Source organism: Pelodiscus sinensis, chromosome 11 (assembly GCF_052426305.1).
Source record: "Pelodiscus sinensis isolate ZL-2025 chromosome 11, ASM5242630v1, whole genome shotgun sequence".
Lineage (NCBI taxonomy): Eukaryota > Metazoa > Chordata > Testudines > Trionychidae > Pelodiscus > Pelodiscus sinensis.
This window is the reverse complement of record NC_143062.1, coordinates 3772736-3795367: the sequence shown is the minus strand read 5'-3', so window position 1 is coordinate 3795367 and position 22632 is coordinate 3772736. Positions and strand designations below refer to the sequence as shown.

Sequence of the window (22632 nt, the reverse complement as noted above, 5' to 3'; positions counted from 1 at the left end):
TGAGGACCTTCTTCCAAATGCTTGAAAGGGTGGTGAGCGCACAGAGCTGGGAGAAATTGACACGAGTGGCCGAATATCACTATTCCTGATGGGGAAGGCATAGGACAGAGAGGGCCAGAGGTTGATTGGAAAAAGAAATAAGGGGCTGCGTGCTGGAGTAAGGATGGCAAAGGGGGATTGAAAAGGGAGCACAGGACCACCACCCCCAGTGCATGAAAGAGTAGTTTAAAAGGTGCCAGAAACAATTGGAGGAGAAAAGATTAAGCGGTTAGGCAGTTTGGAGGAAGGGTTAGCCTGGTTCGGGGGAGGCTGAGAAAAAGAAATGGTAATGCTTAATCCTAGAGCAAGAAGTGGCCTGTTCCCATGTAGAGAAAAGTACCAGGGAATGGTGGCTGACAGGAACCCAAACAGAGTCAATCCCTGGACAGGCTGCAACAACTGGTAAAGTATCAGAGAAAGAGCCAAGAATGGAAGCAGGGCTCCAGCAGGGGAAAGGAAACAGGAAATACCTGTTTCATGGGTCTCATCCTGAAAGCTGGGGACCTTGCAGAACAATTAGAAGTGACAGGATGCAGGTTACATCCTGAGAGAGAGCACCTGGTGATAGATCTGTGGGTTCACTCAGGAGGAAAGGGGGCGCTTAATCCTCTTGGTCAGTGAGACTGAGACTGAGTTAGGAACTATGTAGAGAGGCTGAAAAACTTCAGTGCAGTGACACTGAATCCCAGACAGAGAAAATGAGACTGAATATTGACTGTGCCATAGGAGACTGAGTATGAGACCCTGGTTCCACTGCACTGGGACCATTCCTGTGAGATTGGGTGAGGCCATGGGATTTGAGGAGCCCTCAGTACTATCCCTCCATGTGTAATGTGAAGTGGTTTCTTAGGGTGTGTCTAGACTACATGCTTCCGGCGACGGAGGCATGTAGATTAGCCAGATCGGCAGAGGGAAATGAAGCCGCGATTAAAATAATCGCGGCTTCATTTAAATGTAAATGGCTGCCCCGCTCTGCCGATCAGCTGTTTGTCGGCAGATCGGGGCAGTCTGGACGCGCCGCGTCGACAAAGAAGCCTTTCGTGATCGGCACAGGTAAACCTGGTTTCACGAGGCATACCTGTGCCGATCACGAAAGGCTTCTTTGTCGACGCGGCGCGTCCAGACTGCCCCGATCTGCCGACAAACAGCTGATCGGCAGAGCGGGGCAGCCATTTAAATTTAAATGAAGCCGCGATTATTTTAATCGCGGCTTCATTTCCCTCTGCCGATCTGTCTAATCTACATGCCTCTGTCGACGGAGGCATGTAGTTTAGACATACCCTTACAGTAGACAAATGCAGGGAATGTTTCAGTTGGTTTGGGAAAATGTGAGGATCCACCTGGAGTACTATTGGGAACATTTTCTGAGGCCTGTCTGGTGCAAAATGTATTTTGCCTTGGGGAGGAGATGAAAGAAGCCCAGTGAGGCATCTCACAGGTCAACGCAAAAAACAAGGTAGTTTTCTCTGACAAGGACGAAGGTGTATTACAGGGTAGCTGCTTCCTGTAAGTCCACCAAGCCCAGTTCCTGTGTGTGGAGCAGGTGGCCCAATGGAACTAATTAAAGGGGGCAAGACTCCACCTGGAGCTATAAAGACCTGTCAGAAGGCAGGAAGAGAAGAAATAATTGGGGCAGGCTGTGCTGGGGGCAGAGGAGTTAAATCCTGTGAAGGGGACCTGGAAGGCTATTCTGGACCTGTTGTTCCAGAAAGAGAGCAGAGCTGTCTAGGAGTGGAAGAAATTAATGCAAGAAGCTGAATCATCTCCCAGGAGGAGAGGCTGTGAAACTCTAGGACAAAGGATGAGCTAAAGGACTATCTATTTCTCTTTGTTTTACTTACTTGCTTATATTTGGCCTGCAAACTATCAAGCATCTTCCACTAGTGTGAAAAACTTTTCTCACAGATGTGGGTGAGGGTTGGGTTATTTAACAGGGAAATGTTGATCATGATGGCTTTTCACAGCTGGAGATCTGGTTTTCATTTAGCTTGCAGCCCTGTGCACATTCAAAAGCTTACAAGTGAACAATAATTCCTTCCATAAAACTCTGCTCTGTCATGGCTTGGCACTACAGAGAGTCTCTTCTTAGATAAGACTCAGGATGAAGCTAAGTAATATTGTGAACTCTTTTCCTCTGCCACGATAGAATGCTCTAACCAGTCTCTGAAGCAAAAAATTAAAGATAAATTCAGCTTCCTGTGGACTGGGATTCCTGAGATGGGCTGAAATGACCTAGGTCTGATCAGGTATCCCCTAATGTGAAGCACTTGTGGAGCCCAGGACAGTCAAGGGTTTTATTTGATCTTTCTGCCCAACCCATGAGCTGGGGGAAGGCAGATTTTGTTTTGTCTTTTTTTTTAATATTGGCTGTGCAACTAGAAGATTAGTTCTGAGCAAAGGACTGAGAATCCCAGAACGGACATCAACTTCTGGGACTCACATTAAATCTCTTAGCCTCTCTGCCTCACTTCCCCCAAATGAAATGTTGCAAGACTAATTACTCTTTCTTTGGCTCTGAATACATAGTACGATCCAGTACACCACAGCACACCACTCCATAAAAGCTCACTTCCTCAGGGTGGAGAAAAATGACACCTCCCATCATTTCAAGGAATTTGGACTAATCTGAAGTGTGAACCAGTGAACATATGTCCACCTATGCTAGTACTTCAAAGCCTTCATTTTTGGTTTCTCTAAAGCAGTGGACTCCAACCTTTTTAAGCATAAGATCACTTTTTGAATCGAAGTGCAATCCAAGATCTACTTCAAACCCAAATACCCTTGCCCCTCCTCCTTTATGCCCCTTCTCTGAGGCCCTGCCGCTGCTCACTTCATCCTTCACTTTCACCAGGTTGGGGTGCAGGCTCTGGTCTTGGGCCAAGGGGTTCGGAGTGTGTGAGGAGATGCTCTGAAGGTAGCGAGGTGGGTTCTGGACTGGCTTACAGGATAGGGCATCTGGCTGGGGAGCGCAGGATGGTGGGTTCGGGTCCTACCCACCCTGGGAGTAGCTGCATAGCCAACACAAGCTGCCCTAGGGATGGAGCTGGCTCCAGCATTAGGGAGGCAGGATAAGGGACCCACTGAAGAAAGGGAGGTGGAGTGGGAACTGGAGTAGACTAGGGCAGCATTTCCCAAACTATGGGCCACAGCCTGGTAACGGGGCCTGGGGAAAAAAATACCGGGCCTCAGCATGGCTGCCGGCAGGGGCGGCCTTAGGCCGATTTAGGCTCCTGCTGCTGCCCATGTGGGCGGGGAGGGCGCCCGGGTGTGACGTGATGTCACAGCCTGGGGTTTTAAAACTCTTCGGAGGCACGTGGCGGGGCCACGCTGCCTCAGGTGCCAGCCTCCAGGGCCTGAGCGTGGCCTCCAGCCCCGCAATGTGGAAGGCAGAAGGTAGGGAACGGGCTTGGGCGGCGGAGGGGAGGGGAAGGGAAGGCACCAAGGGACATGGTGCAGGAGAGACAGACAAATGCCCGGGGGCCAAGTGCAGACAGTGAGGGAAAGGGCAGGAGGGGAGGTGTCAGTGGGAGGGGGACAGGGTGATGCTGGGAGGGGAGAGGAGAGGGGAAGGGCATTGGGGGCTGGAGGAGGAGGTGCTGGGAGAAGGCTTGAAAGAAGGGATGGGCGTGAGGAAGGCCAGGATGGAGCAAGTCATGTGCGAGGGCACAGAGGGGCAGGAGGGGAAAGGGACAGAGGATGGTGAGGGGGCGGGTATTAGGGGAAAAAGGGGGCAGGGGCAGTAAGTGAAGGGGGAGGCACCAGGAGGGTGCAGGGCTAAGGGAAGGTGCAGGTGCCAGGGGTTTCTGGGGTGAGGAGGAGGGGAGAGCTGGCCACTGGAAGCAGCACTGGACGGGGGAATTGGGGCAGGCTGGGGAGACTGGGAGGCCGGTGGAAGCAGGGCTACCGGGGGGTGCGAGGTTGGGGGCAGGGAGCTGGCCAGGGAAGATTGGGAAGTGGGTGGGGGAGAGAAGCGGCCGCCGGAAGGAGGGCTGGATACAGGCAGTGGGGCTGGCCAAGGGAGATTGGGAGGAGAAGCGAGGGAGAACTGGCTGCCCAGGAGGGGGTTGGGGGAAGTGGGGCTGGCCAGAGGCGCAGCGGGGAGAGTATGGGGGAGGAATGAATCGGCTTGCGGGGAGTGGGACTGACCCGGCCATATGTAGACCTTGGGGCACTGCCCCCGTTCCCCCCCCCCCCCCTGCAAAGCACAAAGCACAAAGCACGAGTTAGTCCAGCCCAGGGAGTCTACTGTCCCCCCCCACACACACCCCTCAAGTAGTTGCGAACTGTCTGGCTGGTAGACACACTTATGCAGCCTGAGCACATTTACCAGCCAGGCCGTTCGAAACTACAAACTGATACAACTAGTAATAATACAACTTACCTACTGAGAAAATACCAGACGTGTTCTATGTCTGGTATTTTCTCAGTTTGTTTTTTATGTGTTTATATTTTTGGGCTGCAAAAAGCAGTACTGGAAAAAAGGGTTCCAACTAAAGTAAAATGTTTGGGAAACCCTGGTCTAACCAGCTTGCTGTCTGTCTTCCAGCCCATTTCTCCAATCCATATTCCTTAACTTGCTGGCAAGAATATTGTAGGTGACCATATCAAAAGCTTTGCTAAAGCTGGCACTGGGAGATTTGGGAGGACCAGAAACAACTTATTTGAATATTCATCATTTGATTAATGAATATGCAAATATGCAAATGAACATTGCCAGCCCTCAAAAAGTTCGTGAATGGATTTACTGGTCACCGTGTCAAAAAGTTTGGGAACCCCTGGACTAGGGCATTTGCCTGGGAAGTGCAGCGTGGTGGGCTTGAGTCTCTGCCTCCCTCCCCCCCACAGGGAGTGGCCAGAAAGCCAGCACAGGCTGTCCCAGGGATGGAGCTGGCTCCTGTATTAGGAAGGCAGGATAAGGGACCCTCTGAGAGAAATGAAAGTGATGAAATGCACAGACACGTCAAAACCAAAAACTAACCCACTTTGCCAGCAGTAAAAGTAGTAACAACCCCCCATGTACGTGTTGGGTCAGGAGATGAGAGTGAAGGACAGTGTGTGTGTGAGAGTGACAGAGATTTGCATTGTCACTCTCCCACCGTCCCCTTCTCTCTGTGTGGATAGGGGAAATACGGGAAAGGAGTGGGGGAGCACACCCTGACAATCAACACCCCCCCTCTCCCTCCTACACCCTGCACAGCAAGCAGGAGGCTCCCAAGGGGCAGCTCCAAGGCAGAGGACAGGAGCAGCATGACAGTGGGTGGAGAGGCAACTGAAGTGCCAGCACTTGAGAGCTTCCCAGCCAAACCAGTCGGGATCCCCTGTCAGAGGCTTCAAAATCTGCCAGTAGATCCGCAACTACTGATTGGTGACCACTGCTCCAAAGTATCATCTGTGCCACTTCATTTCTATTTTTAAGAACTACTTTTCCCTATCCCCAACTCTCCCAAGTTATTTTACTCATCTGTTCTATCCTCTGCCATCTCTTTCCTGTCCTGCCTCTTCACCCCTCAAAAAACACAAAACCAAAACCTACTTTGCTGCAAGACCCAAGCTATTCTGGTTGGCTCTTCTGTGTCAGATTAGATTTATGAGTCAAGGGAAGCAGGAACAGGACATACAAATGGATGTTTCAAATAAGCCAGATTTCACAGGTTCATCGATTCCAAAGCTGGAAAGACCATTGTGATCATTAGTCCAACCTTCTGTATAATGCAGGCCAGACAACTTCCCCCAAATATTCCTACATTATATCTTTTAGAAAGACATTCAACCCTGATCTGAAAATTGGTAGTGATGGAGAATCCACCATGCCCATCATAAAATTTGCCAGTGGTTAATTACCCTCACTGTTAAAGAATTATGCCTTATTTCCAGTCCGAACTTGTCTAACTTCAGTCAGCCATTGGATCCCATTATGCCTTTCTCTGCTAGATTTAAGAGCCTAATTATTAAACTTTGGTTCTCCAGATACGTACACACAGGCTGTAATCAAATAATCCCTTAGCCTTCTTTTTTTAAGTTAGGGATAATAAATTCCTGGCTCAGCATTGGCAGAAAGTATCTTTTTGTGATTCTTTACCATTGTCCCGTGACCTTGAATTCACTTAGGAGAACGATTCAAGGAACAGGCTAAATTCTGACTTGATTTTCGCCTCAAGGTCAAGCAAGGAGAAGGTGCTTTTTATGGGCACCTACTTGTGCTTCCTGATAGACAGACGATGCCCTAATACCAGCATGTTTTACTGGAACCCACATAGAGCTGGGTGGAAAGGGACATGGGCATGCCAAAGGTAGTCGGGGCCAGAATAAAAAAAATTCGTCTTATGATTTTGAAGAGTCTGCTTTTAACCCTGAGACAGTTCTTCCTCTTTAAAAGTTCTTTCTGCTGCAGCATAATGTAATACAAAATGCAGGCCTAATTTTGAATCTGCAGAGGTGTCTGAGCTTTATGTAAGTGGGATGAAGCAACCCAACCATGACATTTGGCATTGACATGATAAAGTCTCATTGGAAGAAGTTACATTTCCTTTGTAGGTTCAATTCTTTTTCATTAGTATTCATAAAACGTCCACCAGGGCTTCATCAATAGGGAGAGGAGTGAATAAACAGCACATTCATGTGGGCCAAAGATCATAGGGGAAAGTGGCTCTGAAGATTCCTGGGAAGTATTTATGTACCGTGCTGTGTGGCAAGGTTTCCATAGCGACAGTCAAACAGTCCACATTCGTTTTAAGGCCTTTGTACTGAGGATAATGGGCAGCTTCAGAGAGGGAAAATCCAAGAGAAGAAAGTTTGCAAAGTGTTGGCCCTCAGAATAATGTCCGTGACTAATTGGTTTTTAATTAGTGCTCCTGTTATTGTTATGGAAACTTCTAACTGCAGCACAAGGCAACTGTTTTTCCAACCAACCAAACCTTTTAATTTTTCTTGTTTAATCCAAAGCTAGCTGTAGGGAATTGTGATGACAAACAATCACAGATTCTTAAATGCTCCAAGGCAGATTCTTAACCATCTTGCCTAAAAGAATGCATGTCTCTGTAATAAGTGTGTGTAAGCTGTGTATACATAGCAGTATATGATGATGTAAAAATTTCACATAATATATTTCAGAGATGAGCACAACAGAAGGCATTTTTGATTCTGTAAAGCTAACACTAGGATTGATCCTGCTATCATTTTATTCAGACCTTCAATGTTCAAGGATTTCACGAGTAATTCTAGTTCTGTTCCATATTTAATAGGTTCAAATAAAATACCATGGAATAGCTTCACATTGGCGCTAATAAGGTGTGTGATCTGTTAGGATTCCTTTTCCCCTCCCACGCTCTTAAAAGCCCTAAGAAGCAGTGCCCTTCCTTCGGTCCAAAATAGCATGAAAGTACTTCCCACAGCCCATCCAGGGTGACACATTGTTCCAAGCTGATGCCCTCCCCTCCCTCAGCATGCTAACCCTGCAGCTCTGCACTCTTCCAAATCCCAGCCTCTAGTTCCTCCCACTTTCATAGTCCAAAGGTGGCCAAAAGTTTTCTTTAAATCTCTACTTCATCCCACTCCAAATAAACAAATTAAAAGTTTTCATGCTAAGGTTTAGTCAGTTTTTAGGGCCAAGATTTAAACTGTAGAAATAGGGGAGTTTGGGGCTATCTTTGTTTATGTTTTGGTTTTTTTGGTAGAATCTTTGGTGCAGCAGCCTTTCAGTGCAATAGCTATAATGAGGGACACCAGCTGTCTTGGAGTTGTAATGATTTGGGAATAAAACAGTAACAAGAGGTGACATTTGTTCTCTACAATAAGGATGATAATTCTGGGATGTCTCTGTTACCTTCTGCATGTACTCATTTTCTTGTTACTTAACATAACAGATTAACCTAAACAAAAAACTGTTCAGACCAGGGATTGAATAGCCTGCAGTCAATAAGGCACAGGACCACTTTACAGAAAACTGGAAAAAACGACCTTGCCAACAGCAACATTTCCTGCTGAATCATTTTACATGTTTGCATGTGCCTTCAGAATGGGCAAATGCAACAGGCCACATGTAATAGTGTGAGATTGAAAAATAATGCTTTGCCTTCTTGTGTCTACATATTGGAAAGTCAACGGGACGCTGTGGGTGAAGCAACTGGCTCATGTCACATGGAAAATATCTACACAGCATTTGGGAATGAGCCTCCCAGCTTGGTTTGACAGACTTGGGTCAGCGAGGCTCACATGAGTGCCCTAAAAGTAGCCGATCAGTTGAAGTTATGGCTCTGCTGGGAGCGTGGGCTGTCAAGCCCAAGGCAGGGATGGGCTAGCCTATGAGAATGATATCCATTTCCCATGCATATAGGAGTGAGCAGTTGCCTTTATGAGGACATGCTTAGCCTGGCTTCTACTGGTTGGCCTTTTTGGCTGAAATGTTAGAGCAGGTTCATAAAGGTCTCAATTCTAGTGTCAGCTGTAATGTGCTCAATGCCCTCAGAGCAAATCTAGCTACCAGATGGTGATACTGTTAATGGGGCTCTAATAGCTTTAACCACCAGCTGGCAAATGTGACATTATGTATCCATAATGTGGAGTCAATAAGAGAGGATCTAACACTGAACACTTTGCACAGCATAATGAAATTACAATGTGTAAACGAGTAATTTACAGGAAGCCCTCACGATTTCCGGAGGATAGGTTCTCAGAATCACTATGAATGACAAAATCTGTGAATACTGGGAGCAGGGGAGTTTGTGACACAAAACAACACATTGTCTGAAACATAATGATAACTAGCATTTATTACCTGCTGTTTCACAGTCAACAAACAACTTCAACCTCAAAACAATAGATTTCCAACCAAACTCAAACACAAAAATAATACAGTCAACAAACAACTTCAACTTCAAAACGAATCACTCAAAACAGTTCTTTGAACTCCCTCTCTGGGAATCTTACTGTTCCTCCAGGATGGGGAAAGGGGGTGGTTAACAGGGGTGGGTTTGCAAAGGAACATTGTGGCGAGAAGCTGATTAGACTTTTTTTTAAACTCATTAAAAAGGTTCTGGTACTGCATCCCCGCAGCTTCAATTTTCTTTTTAACTTTCAGGTTCCATTCTAACGGGGATCATACTTAAACATTTTATCAATGAGTTATTTGCTGCATCTGAAGAGATCAGCCAGTGTTCTTAAATTTAAATCAGGCAAAATTAGAAAGGTGAAGGTACAAAAGGACCTCAGTCTAGCTAGAGACATAAAGGTGACTGGACTTGATGACTTCTCAAGGTTCCTTCCAGTTCTAGCATTCTGTGATCCTTCCCTTTACTCTTCATCTTCACAGTCTGTCATGATTCTACTAGGCCCTCATCAGTCAAGTCCTCTGAATGTGACTCGATCAGTTTTTCAACCTCCGATTCTTCCATATCCTCAAAACACTCCTCTCCATGGTCATGGGTCAGTCTCACAATCCTCTTGATCTCTTCATCGACAGGAAGGAGATATCACTGACAGCTTTCTTCCACAACTTCCTCCAACAAGCATTGATGGTTGATGGTTTTATTTCATCAATCGACTCCTTTATGGTAGTGATGCAGTTAGCAATGCTAGACCTTTCAGCACTTCCTGAGATAAAGTGTTGCATTATCTTCCAGCGCATTACGAAATTGTTGACATCTTTCTCAAAATATGAGTTCCAAAATTATTGAGGCCTCACCTAGTGCTTTGTGGAGTGAAACAATTATCTCTCAAGTCTTATCTATGACACTCCTTTGTTTATAGCACAGGCATAGCACCAACTTTCCTGTGCTCTATTGTGTTTCCATGAGTTCACATTGAAGTGAAGAAAAAACCTTTAAAGATGAATGAAGATAGTTCAGTCTTTGTAATTATTCAGCTCTTGGCCCACCTGCTTAGATTGCCAATGAGGTTTCCTCTTGCTGCTCCTCCTCCTCTTCCTGCTCCTCCTCCTCCTCTCACTTATTTATAATTAGTTTAAAGATTTATGCTGTGTAATGAACAACCTACTACTATTGAAGCAGTATTTTGGTTGTTTCAATACTGAGATGGCATTAGAATTTGTATGGAATAGTATAGCAGTGGTGAAATTTTTGGTATGTGTGTTGTGAAACACACTGTTCCTTACAAATCTATAGATTAATGGCAACTGCATTGTCCAGGATGAACATGAACCATTTCTAACATTTTGTCATTTAGGCTATGTCTAGACTGCAAGCCTCTTTCGAAAGAGGCTCTTTCGAAAGAGAGCATCTAGACTGCACGCGGAATTTCAAAAAAGCAAGCCGCTTTTTCAAAAGAAAGCACCCAGTGAGTCTGGATGCTCTCTTTCTAAAAAGCCTGTTTGCTTTCAAGAACGCCTTCTTTCGAAAGAGCACTTTCGAAAGAAGGCGTTCTTCCTCGTGGAATTAGGTTTACCACCGTCAAAAGAAAAGCCGCGTTCTTTTGATTTAATTTTGAAAGAACGCGGCTGCAGTCTAGACGCAGGTGAAGTTTTTTCGAAAAAAGGCGACTTTTTTCGAAAAAACCCCTGAGTCTGGACACAGCCTTAGATACTGTTGTTCCTTGAATAAATTATTTTGTGACATTACAAAGGAAATAATTTCCAGCTGTGGTTGGAGAGGAACAAAAAATTCCATTACCACACCCTGCTAGCTAGAATGCAGATACTCATACTAGAAGGCTGAGTTGAATTTGCACAGTGAGGTTTGAATGGAAGCTAGGAAATTGTAAATATCCCTATTTTTAAGGTGCATTACTCACCTGGAGAGCCTTGGGTAAAAGCTCCCTAAAGCTTGCACGGTTTCTCCCAGATGTGCAAGCCACAACGGTGGGCTGAAGCTTTTGTTGTCATGGAAATGGAGCTAGTAGGATCCAGTGCTCCCCTATGTGTGCTGTTTCCACCTAGGGTCTAGGAAGCTCCCAGTTTTCTCTCTGCTGTTCAGTCAGTGCATTGGGAACCCAAGGGGGATCACTTATATCCATTCATAATGCAGGTGCAGCTGATGATTTCACACCAGAACCCCACCTTTGCGCTTCTGTGGCAGGTGCTGGATACTAGCGTTGTGCGTGCTAGCTTGTCACACGGAGTGGGAACTGCAATCTGATGCTTTTCTGCACCTCCAGAACAATAGTATTTTGCATTCAAATGTGGGCAGTACATTCCAGTACTGTGCTTTTCTTAGGGCAGCGGCTCTCAAACGTCATTGCATTGTGGCCCCCTCTGGACTGCATGACCCCAAGAGGGGGCACTGAAGCTGAGGCCCACTGCCCTGGGTGGAAGGGCCAAAGCCAAAGCCCCAAGGCTTCAGCTCCAGGCAAGAGACTTGAAATCCGAAGCCAAAGCTTGAGCTCCAGATGCTCATGCTTCAGCTCTGGGCAGTGTGGCTTTGGCTTGGCTCCCTGGTCCCATCCAATCTATCACCAGCCCTGGTGACTCCATTCAGGGGCGGATATAGGGCAGGGTGAGCGGGGCGGCCGCCCCGGGCCCCGCGCTTCAAGAAGCCCCGCGCATGCGCCGTGTCAAAGGGGGTCCCCGCGAAACTGTGCTGCTCTGGACCCCGCAAAATCATCATCTGCCCCTGACTCCTTTAAAACAGGATCACGGCCCACTTTGGGATCCCACACCGCAGTCTGAGAACCGCTGTCTTAGAGTGTGTCTACACGGGAGCTGGAGATGTAATTTCCAGATCGGACACAACCATGGTTGCTATGGCTGGGCCAGCATGCTAAAAATACCAGGGCAGCCTCAGCAGTGCAAGTGACAGGCTGGTCTCTTGCTGCCTCAGCTGTTCTTAGAGTCTTGAGGGGACCGTGATCAGGGCGGCTAATCTATCGCCCTGCTGTGGGCAAACTTCAATTTGTAGTACGCTAGCCTGATGATCAGAGGCAGTGCAGAGATGTGAACTCCAGCGGGAAGTTTCGCCTCCCCGCTCCGGTGTAGCCTTACTCTTGCAGCAGATATCAAACCTTCCCAGCTTGTCGGGGACGCAGTTCTGAGGGGCAGACAGGTTGCACTCAGCATGGAAGATTACTAGATGGGCTCCACTGATCACTGGCAGTGTTCCCTCTAAGATTTCCCAACCGTGAGCAGAGTGAGTTCTGGCTTGTGCACCATTATCGAGGTCATGTGCGCTGGTTTGGACGTGTGCCACTGTGGTACCCAATTTATTAGCACACACGTTCCCAGTCACCAGAGCAGACACCCCCCCTGCCAAGCAGCCATGGCAGATTCTGGCCTCCTGCCCCAGAAGCTCCCTCACCACGCCATCTCAGCTGGACCTGCGTGCCGGAGCAGCCGCCTGCCACGCAAGTAGCTCTCCAGAGGAGGTGGGTGGGAGAAGAATCATTTGTGCACGGCTGTGCAGGCGCACACCTTACCAGGAACTATGATGACTATGAGACTAGTTTTGAAATCAGCGTCTGCTTTCGTATGATTCTAGTTGTGGAGTTTGGGCAAAGCCCCCCTACCCTGAAGAAGCTGAGGATACTGGGATTTCTTCCCTCCGATCAAGTTGGCCACACACACATTTGTTGAGGGCTCTGTCCTAGGAATGGGACCTGGTTTGGAAGTTCATTTTCAGATCAGCATCCAACTTGAACACCAATTGTTCCCAATGGGAATTCTACCTACAGGCCATTACTTGGATCAGCTACAAAGTCTATATCCTACAGGAACCTACAAGCAGGTATAGAGGAGCCTTTTGGATGGTCTTGCAGGTATTCAGACAGATATTTTTATTGTTGTCATAGTTTCCTCAATATATTTCCTCAGGAAAAGCAGGAAATCTGTATGAAAAACAGAGAACAACACTCGGAAGAAGCAACTGTAGCATGGCACAAGGAGGAAGACCTAAAATAAACACAGTTGATGGAGATACGGACCATAGGTGGACACCAATTGTGTTGTCTTGCTGTGAAAACAACTGATTAAATCAAACATCACAGGACAACAACAGAAAAAAACCTAATTATTTATTAAGACAGGGGTTCTCAAAAACTTCGTGTGACCGCGACCCCCCTCTAAGTTGCTTGCGACCCACCGGCAGGTCATTTTTAGAAAAGCGGTATTAAGATATTTTTATCATTTTGTTTTGAAAGCAGAGTGTAAGTGGTTTAACCAGAAGTTATTGAGAACATCAGAATACTCAATACACTCTAACCTGACTGAGAACTGAGGTAAAAACATTTTATTGCCTTCCGCCCCCCACCAAATGCTGATCTCTTCCCTCCCAATCTTTCATTCAACCCCCTCCTCAGCTGCGCAGAACTCAATCCCTACTCCTGGGATAGGGTCAGGATTTGATCTTTCTGGTAGCAGAAACCTTCCGAATCCTCCGATTTTAAAAACCTTTTCTGATTCCCCTACCACCCCTTACTCAGTTCCCAGAAACCAGGTGGAAATTAGTTGGTATTTTTTAGCTTTGATGTGGAGCATTGTAACTAGCTAGTAATGTTTGCTTGAAATGTCCCACCTTGTTAGCAAGCATTGAGTCTTCTGTAGAAAAGTTAAATGGGCTCTGATAACTTGCAGAGACTAAAATTAATTTTAATTCCAAACATTTTAGCTGAGTCCCTTATTGAAGATACAAGAGTTCCTTAAATAATATTTTAAAATTAAATCCTTACCAACCTCAGGACTTTAAAATATGAAGAAAACCTGTATCACAACAGTCAGCAAGCAAACCTGAAAGTACTTTAATTTTTGTTTCTTGAGATTATAGTAAAAATAGATTTAATTTTGGAGTACAATTAAAATACCTCCACCTCTGTAAAATAATGGGCAGAATTTTATGAAGAGCTTGACTAGCTAAGATCTTTAAGATGTTACTTAACAAGCTTTTAAATAGTTGTTATAAGACTAGATTAAAGACTGTATAGACCAAGAGTAATTCTACTGAAATACATAGGGTCCATGAAAGCAGAATCCAACAGTCTCAGCATACCTCTAGAGGTGAAACTATTTTCAGGTTTAGCCCTTCAGACAAGTCTACTGTCTGTGTCACCTTTTCCTGACAGAAGGGATTTCATAGTCTCTTGGTCCTTGGAAATGGAATGTAGTTTTTAAAAATCTGATATAACTACAGGCAGTCCCCGGGTTACATGGATCCGATTTACATCGGATCCTTACTTACAAACGGGGTGAAGCAACCCCACACTAGCTGCTTCCCCCCAGCAGACCAGAGAGACGCGAAGCTAGCGCTCCCCCCAGCAGACCAGGGAGACGCGAAGCTAGCGCCCCCCCCCAGCAGACCAGGGAGACACGGAGCTAGCGCCGCCCCCCCCCCCCCCAGCAGACCAGGGAGACGCGGAGCGGCTTTTCTCAGCAGACATCTCAGCTTGAGAATAAAGGACTAAGGGAAGTGAGGTGTGGGAGAATAAAACTGAGCTCTGGAGAAATGTTTGGCTAGAGTTTCCCCTACAATATGTACCAGTTCCGACTTACATACAAATTCAACTTAAGAACAAACCTACAGTCCCTATCTTGTACGTAACCCAGGGACTGCCTGTATTTGATAGCTTCCAAACAAAGCAGTAGCAGATCCTTGTAGCAAATGTTTTTTTCTTTAAGTAAATGTGTTTTTACATAGAAAATATCATAGAATCATAGAATAATAGGACTGGAAGGGACCTCGAGAGGTCATCGAGTCCAGCCCCCCGCCCTCAAGGCAGGATCAAGCTCCGTCTACACCATCCCTGACAGATGTCTATCTAACCTGTTCTTAAATATCTCCAGAGAGGGAGATTCCACCACCTCCCTTGGCAATTTATTCCAATATTTGACCACCCTGACAGTTAGGAATTTTTTCCTAATGTCCAATCTAAACCTCCCCTGTTGCACTTTAAGCCCATTACTCCTTGTCCTGTCCTCAGAAACCAAGAGAAACAAATTTTCGCCTTCCTCTTTGTGACACCCTTTTAGATATTTGAAAACCGCTATCATGTCCCCCCTTAATCTTCTTTTTTCCAAACTAAACAAGCCCAGTTCATGAAGCCTGGCTTCATAGGTCATGTTCTCTAAACCTTTAATCATTCTTGTCGCTCTTCTTTGTACCCTTTCCAATTTCTCCACATCTTTCTTGAAATGTGGCGCCCAGAACTGGACACAGTACTCCAGCTGAGGCCTAACTAGTGCAGAGTAGAGCGGCAGAATGACTTCACGAGTTTTGCTTACAACACACCTGTTGATACAACCTAGAATCATATTTGCTTTTTTTGCAACAGCATCACACTGTTGGCTCATATTCAACTTGTGGTCCACTATGACCCCTAGATCCCTTTCCGCCATGCTCCTTCCTAGACAGTCGCTTCCCATCTTGTATGTATGGAACTGATTGTTCCTTCCTAAGTGGAGCACTTTGCATTTCTCTTTATTAAACTTCATCCTGTTTACCTCTGACCATTTCTCTAACTTGCTAAGGTCATTTTGAATTATGTCCCTATCCTCCAAAGAAGTTGCAACCCCACCCAGTTTGGTATCATCTGCAAACTTAATAAGCGTACTCTCTATCCCAATATCTACATCATTGATGAAGATATTGAACAGTACGGGTCCCAAAACAGACCCTTGAGGAACTCCGCTTGTTATCCCTTTCCAGCAGGATTTAGAACCATTAACAACAACTCTCTGACTACGGTTATCCAGCCAATTATGCACCCACCTTATCGTGGCCCTATCTAAGTTATATTTGCCTAGTTTATCAATAAGAATATCATGCGAGACCGTTCAAGTATTGTCAATTCACCACAAAGCTATATTGGTGAAGCATTGAGCTTGACATTTTGAACAATAAAATTCAAAAAATAAATGAAGTTCTCATGACAATCTTGACTCAGTTCATTTGCTTGTATGTAGTCTTTATGAGGTTTTTTTAATCATAGAATCACTTGATACTGTTCAGCAAATACAGAATTCTCCAGTGTGTGTGCCGTCAGTACTTAGGCATTCAACATTTCCCTATAATAGAGGATGCCATTAGCTTTGCCTGAAGCACCAGCTATAAACTCTAAAATAAGGCACCCAAGTGTAAACATCATATGTCATAGAGGGTCATTTAAATACATGAGAGACGTTTTATCTCTCTGAAGCATTAATGAAGGCATCGCCCATGAGCATGTGGAAGTCTGGTTTTCATCAGGAGGGGCTCACTGAGTTACATTTGTTCTGAGGGGATAAATGTAGGATGTTTTCAGGGCCTCACCCTACCAGGAAAACAACTGACATTAATTCAGATCTAACAGTAGCATCTAGTAGACAGAGTCACTATCAGGCCTGTCAATGGGAGAGTAAAGGGGGTGGGAGGGGGGGGGCAAAGGGAGCAGTTGCCCAAGGGCATAGAGACTCAAAAAGGCCCAGGGCTTCCAGCTGCCACTCCTGTTACTGTGGCAATAGCAGTAGCCTTAACCCCAGGCCTTTTAAATCATTGTCAGAAGGCCACGCAGTGCACTCAGGACAGGCCTCGGGTGGCTGTGAGGTTGAAGGGCCAGTGTGGGTAGCGCTGAGGGCTGGTTGCTCCCAACCCCAACCTTTCCACCTGAAGTCTTGCCCCTTCTGGGAGTGCAGAGCCTCCTACCTTGCCTACGGGCCGAACAAATCAGTCAGCCCCCTTGGTCACTATTAACTCTCAATTGAGAACTGACACACACCAAGACATAGGAAGGACCTGACATTTGAATAACTGAAATGTAAATTTCATTTTCTAGCAGGAGTTTTTGTTTAGATGTGAGATACCAAGCCCTTCATTCCCAAACAGTCGAAAACCAAAGTGTCCATTGATAACAAAAGTTAAAAAAATACATCCCATGCAGATCAGTTCCAGATGCATTTAAATTATCCTCATTTAGGACACGATTTCTTGTGAACGCCATTCATTTTCAAAATAATTCATTTAAATATAGCTATAAGAATGACATGAGGTGAGCAGGGCCAACTTATCCATTAGGCACAGCAGGCACAGTGCCTAGGGCCCACAATACTTTTAGGGGCCCACGAAAATGTTTTAATTTCTTTTAAAATCAGAAGGAAAAAAAAGAACTTTTAGGGTCGAAGAAAATGTGTAAATTTTTTTCTCACATCAGAAAAAAATGAAACTTTTAGGGCCCATGAAAATCTATTAAATTTTGCCTAAAGCAGAAAAAAAATAAAATGTTGAAGTATTTAAAGTTATATCAAAAATAATTTTTAATATTGATATTATTATGGTGGGAGGGGCCCACGAAGGTAAAAGTGCCTAGGGTCCACGAAAGTCATAATGCGGCCCTGGAGGTGAGGCTTCAGAGTTGCATAAGAAACCATACGAATAAAATCAGTGATTTGCAAGTAAATGCCCAAACATCCCTTTAAAATCACTGTTTACTTCAATCCTTTGAAATGCTATGCTGAAGCAAAGGTTAGTTCAAAGTGTATCATTATTGTTGAGAAAAGAATCCAGCCTCTGTTGGTCTTCTGAAAGAACTTAAATTATTTCTCTTAGTCCAAAAGAGTTAATTGTATGAACCTGTTTCATCAGGTTCTGGTAAATTAAGTCCATCCAGATGCTTGACATTTGACTCAGAGTCAGAATACTCTCCGTTTAGGTTTGTATAAGCTGTTAGAACCTGGAGTTTTCTTTTGACGTGTACAATTTGATACCAAAGGTCAAACTAAATGGGCTCAAATTTAAAATGGTTTCCTATTCAGGAAGGATGATACTTAGATTTTAAAATTGCCAATTAAATGTGACTTATTGCCTCATCTGAGTTTACAGTCTTAAGCAGCTGGAGTGCGTGATTTCAAACTTTTAATGTGCTATGCATTCATAAAGAAATCTCAAACTCTGGGATTAATTATTATTTCTACTCCTTGTTGTTAATTTCAGCTCAATCCCAAGGGAGAGAAAGCTGTCACTCACAACACAAAACTCAGGCATGGTGCAACCGAGTCAGAGCCTCAAAAACCAGGATTCTCACTGACGGGCAGAGGATTTAGCATTAATGCAAGTATTTGATAATCAATGAGAACAGACATCACCATGTTGAGAAACTTGAACTATATTCTGCTGCTGTCATGTTCTCTTGTCTCAACAGCTGGGAAGTAAGACTCAAATTCTACCCCCTCGTGCTTTAAGTAAGAATGGCTGTGCACACAGGATCTGATCTAAAGCCCACTGAAATCAATGAGAGTCATTTCACTGATGCTACTAGGGTTAGCATTAGGTCTTTTAGAGCATGGACAGTTAAAAGGGAAAGCAACAGAGAAAACTGAGGAGTTCAGTACGAAAATGTGGTCTCTTATTATAATATCTAGGGCCTTACCAAATTCATGGTCCACTCTGGACAATTTCACGGTCAGAGGATTTTAAAAATTGTGATTTTCATAGCAGCAGCAATTTAAATCTGAAATGTAATGGTGTTGTTATTGTAGGGGTCCTTACCCAAAAAAGGAGTTGTGGGGGTCCCAAGGTGTGGGGTGGGGTGGGTCACGGTACTGCTACCCTTACTGCTGCATTGGTGGCACTGCCTTCAGAGCTAGGCCACTGAAGAGCAGATTTCACAGTTTGTGACATGCTTTTCATGACCAGGAATTTGGTAGGATGCTAATTATATAATGTTTTTTGTTTACAAGTGTGACCCTTAACTAGGGTTGCCAGGTGTCTGGTTTTCACTTGGACAGTCCATTATTTCTGGACCCTGTCTGGTAAAAAAAAAAAAACAAAAAAACAGAAAATACCGGACGTGTAAAATGTCTGGTATTTTCTGTTTTCATTGTTCCCCTGCTGCATCTGGCATAGATAAGTGAGGAGCACGGGGAGTCTTAAAGGTGCAGGGACCTTTGTTTTGTTTTCTTATTTTTTTGGGGGGGTCAACAAGTTTGGTCTCCCCCTTTTTTTTTTTCCTCAACCCAAGTTTTTTTTCCTGCCACGTTCAGGCTTTTGAGTGAAAGCATCTGGCAAGCCTACCCTTAATCTCAACAAAGGAGGCACAAGCGTATTTGGGAAAACTTGATATTTATGTTGCAAGCTGTCCATTTTCCATTCACAAACTGAGCGTAGGCAGTTCTGAGCCATGCTAACACAGTGTGACTTTGTCCTCCTTTAGTGGCTAGAACATGCACAGAAGTTTGAGTCCACCACTTGCCTCAAGTTAATGGACATGGGTCTTTAGCTCAACCAGCAGATTCTTGTGATTTTTGATTTGAAGGGCCCTAGTTTCATTCAGTCCCCATGTACAGTCCCCATGTACTTGACATAGTACTCGCTCTCCCATTAGTGCTAGGTTTCAGCCTGAACCTGACTTCTGCAGAACCATTTGAAATCTATAGGAGTAGGGGCTGACAGTGGGGATAAAGCAGACACTATTTTCACCACAGTGTCTGAAATGCTGCTGCTGTACCTCCCTCACTCCCCCACACAGGTGGTCCTGTGTATCTTTGTTGATCCTTGCAGTATGAATAAAAAAAGTTCTTCCGTTCATCTATTTCTAATTTCCACGAGGCTGTATCATCATTTGACTCAAATTTTCCCCATGTTCTTCCTTCACCTATTAATCTTTTCCAGAAGAAAATTAAAGAAACTGTATCACAATCAACTGGCACCAAATGTAAGACCTAAATAACTTTGAAAGTCTAGGCTTTTGTGTTGTTGGGTCATTTTATCCCAATATGGTGAAGGCAAAACTCATAATGAAATGCTGATATTGTTCCACTCATGCACTACATGTGGTTTTCCAAGGGTTTGTCACCCTAAAGACCTATATTGTGACCAAGTGTCACATTATACAAACAAACCAGAACAAAACTGCACAAATCAAAAGCATTCTGCTTATTCACAGACACATGAGTATTCACTTTAGCTGAATTTTATACAAAACCTCTTTTGTTGATATTCTATTTGGTTTCCATGTGCAACTAGTCTGTTTCACATGGCTTCGTAGCACAAGCTCTGTCAAAGGACCCTGGATCGTGGGCGTGTCTGTAAGGTGATCTGCTTTCCTTTAGCAGTTTTAAAAGAATCATAGAATCATAGGACTGGAAGGGACCTCGAGAGGTCATCGAGTCCAGCACCCCCGCCCTCAAGGCAGGACCAAGCTCCGTCACCACCATCCCTGACAGATGTCTATCTAACCTGTTCTTAAATATCTCCAGAGAGGGAGATTCCACCACCTCCCTTGGCAATTTATTCCAATATTTGACCACCCTGACAGTTAGGAATTTTTTCCTAATGTCCAATCTAAATCTCCCCTGCTGCACTTTAAGCCCATTACTCCTTGTCCTGTCCTCAGAAACCAAGAGGAACAAATTTTCTCCTTCCTCCTTGTGACACCCTTTTAGATATTTGAAAACCGCTATCATGTCCCCCCTTAATCTTCTTTTTTCCAAACTAAACAAGCCCAGTTCATGAAGCCTGGCTTCATAGGTCATGTTCTCTAAACCTTTAATCATTCTTGTCGCTCTTCTCTGTACCCTTTCCAATTTCTCCACATCTTTCTTGAAATGTGGCGCCCAGAACTGGACACAGTACTCCAGCTGAGGCCTAACTAGTGCAGAGTAGAGCGGCAGAATGACTTCACGAGTTTTGCTTACAACACACCTGTTGATACAACCTAGAATCATATTTGCTTTTTTTGCAACAGCATCACACTGTTGGCTCATATTCAACTTGTGGTCCACTATGACCCCTAGTTCCCTTTCCGCCATGCTCCTTCCTAGACAGTCGCTTCCCATCTTGTATGTATGGAACTGATTGTTCCTTCCTAAGTGGAGCACTTTGCATTTCTCTTTATTAAACCTCATCCTGTTTACCTCTGACCATTTCTCTAACTTGCTAAGGTCATTTTGAATTATGTTCCTATCCTCCAAAGAAGTTGCAACCCCACCCAGTTTGGTATCATCTGCAAACTTAATAAGCGTACTCTCTATCCCAATATCTACATCATTGATGAAGATATTGAACGGTACGGGTCCCAAAACAGACCCTTGCGGAACTCCACTTGTTATCCCTTTCCAGCAGGATTTAGCACCGTTAACAACAGCTCTCTGACTACGGTTAATTTGGTGGTTTCAACTATGTTTCACTTTAAATGAAAATGAACATAATACAGAGATGGATTAAGACATGCTGAGGCCCTAAACTACGTCAAGTTTAAGAGGCCCCATAACATTGCCAAAAAAATAAAAATGATATTTAGTAATTTTTTGTATTGAGAGGCCCCTTATAATCTGAGGTGCTAAACCTTACCTTACTTGGCTTGCGCATAAATCCCACAATGGGGGAAGAAAGCTATTTAGACGGGAGCTCTACACAGGATTCTGTAAAGCAAAATTTTGCTCTCCTATCAAATAAGTCACCCATCACCGAATGTATGAGTAAGTATTTTTTTTCGGTGGAAGGAGAAAAATTGGGTATTAGCAGCCACACCTAGAGTTATTGCCTCAAACACTATTCTAAGAATGGCAATTTTTAACAGATTTCAAAGAATTCTGACAGTAAACGTTTATTTTGCCAATGCAGTATCTGGCCATCTGGAATCCTAGAACTGTGGTTTAATGGCACACAGAGCTGTGACTGGCAATATTTTGGTGTTTTTTAAGCTCTGCACTTTGGGGTGAGGGTAAAAGGGATCCCAGAAGATTTTTGTTTAGTGCATTATTTTAGGGAACATTGCAGCAGTAGACAGATGTTAGCAATTTGTGGTGATCAGACAGAAACTTCCTCTGTTTATAGTATAATAAATTCAGACTGTGACCATATACATGGGGTTAAAAAGACCAAAGGCCTTCACAAGATTTATAAAGCAACGAGGAGTCCTGTGGCACCTTATAGACTAACTGAAGTGTAGGAGCATAAGCTTTCGTGGGCAAAGACCCACTTCGTCAGATGCATGTCAGAAGATTTATGAAAGAATCCACATTTAAAGTTTCAGGACTATCCATGTTCCTGTGGCTGAGTCTCTAGCTGAAAATATACAGGGTCTCTTAGCATGTCTCAAGATCATGCGCAGTGTTTCTGAGAGTAATTACATCTCTAGGTGAGTGCTCTTGAAATCAAATCCGCACCATTTCTGTGGAGTGGGGCTGATGGCCATGAGGAGCCCTGGGGCAAGGTGTGGGAGGGGGTTCAGCTCCGTGGCCCAAGAACGTGAGAGGCATCAGGCAGTCAGACCTTAGCACTGCTCGGATTGCGGCAAACCCCCTCCAGCCCTTAGAGCCATACTTCTGATTAAATCCAGAAAAGCAAAATAAAAACCTCAGATTTTGTGCAAAATGCCATTATAAAATTCAAACTGTCCCCCACCCCCTACAATAGCCGAGCACCATGGGCTTGGTGCAGGTTGCACGATATACGTGTTTTCTTGTGCAGCCTCCACTGCTACATCCTCACTGCTATTAGTAATAAGCTAGCTAGATAAACAATAGTGTGGGTAAGTCTTCATGAATCACGCATCCCCAGCTGTGATGTAGTCTAAGACCTCCGGGGCAAAGATGATCTGTGTTTTATGTTTTGTGGAATGCAAGCACCTAGCCATCTCTAAAACAATACATAGTAATGTCCAAGTTCAAAATGTACTTACATCTTGCACCGAATTGGGTAACAGGTTCTCTATAATGGTATTTTCTCAATGGTTTCTTCGACACTC

The 22632-nt window shown here is 44.7% G+C and overlaps 1 protein-coding gene and 1 long non-coding RNA gene across 6 annotated transcripts in view; one reads left to right on the top strand and one right to left on the bottom strand.

The window, feature by feature from the left end:
* Window positions 1–17993, top strand: part of LOC149523766 (uncharacterized) — a 109754-nt gene extending 91761 nt beyond the window's left edge. Inside the window, exon 6 of the long non-coding RNA XR_016350475.1 lies at window positions 17877–17993. This is a non-coding gene — a long non-coding RNA (uncharacterized LOC149523766). The remainder of the gene's footprint in view (window positions 1–17876) is intronic.
* The window catches only part of EFCC1 (EF-hand and coiled-coil domain containing 1), an 83336-nt gene that overhangs the window by 26932 nt on the left and 33772 nt on the right, over window positions 1–22632 (bottom strand). The gene's annotated exons all lie outside the window — the stretch shown is intronic.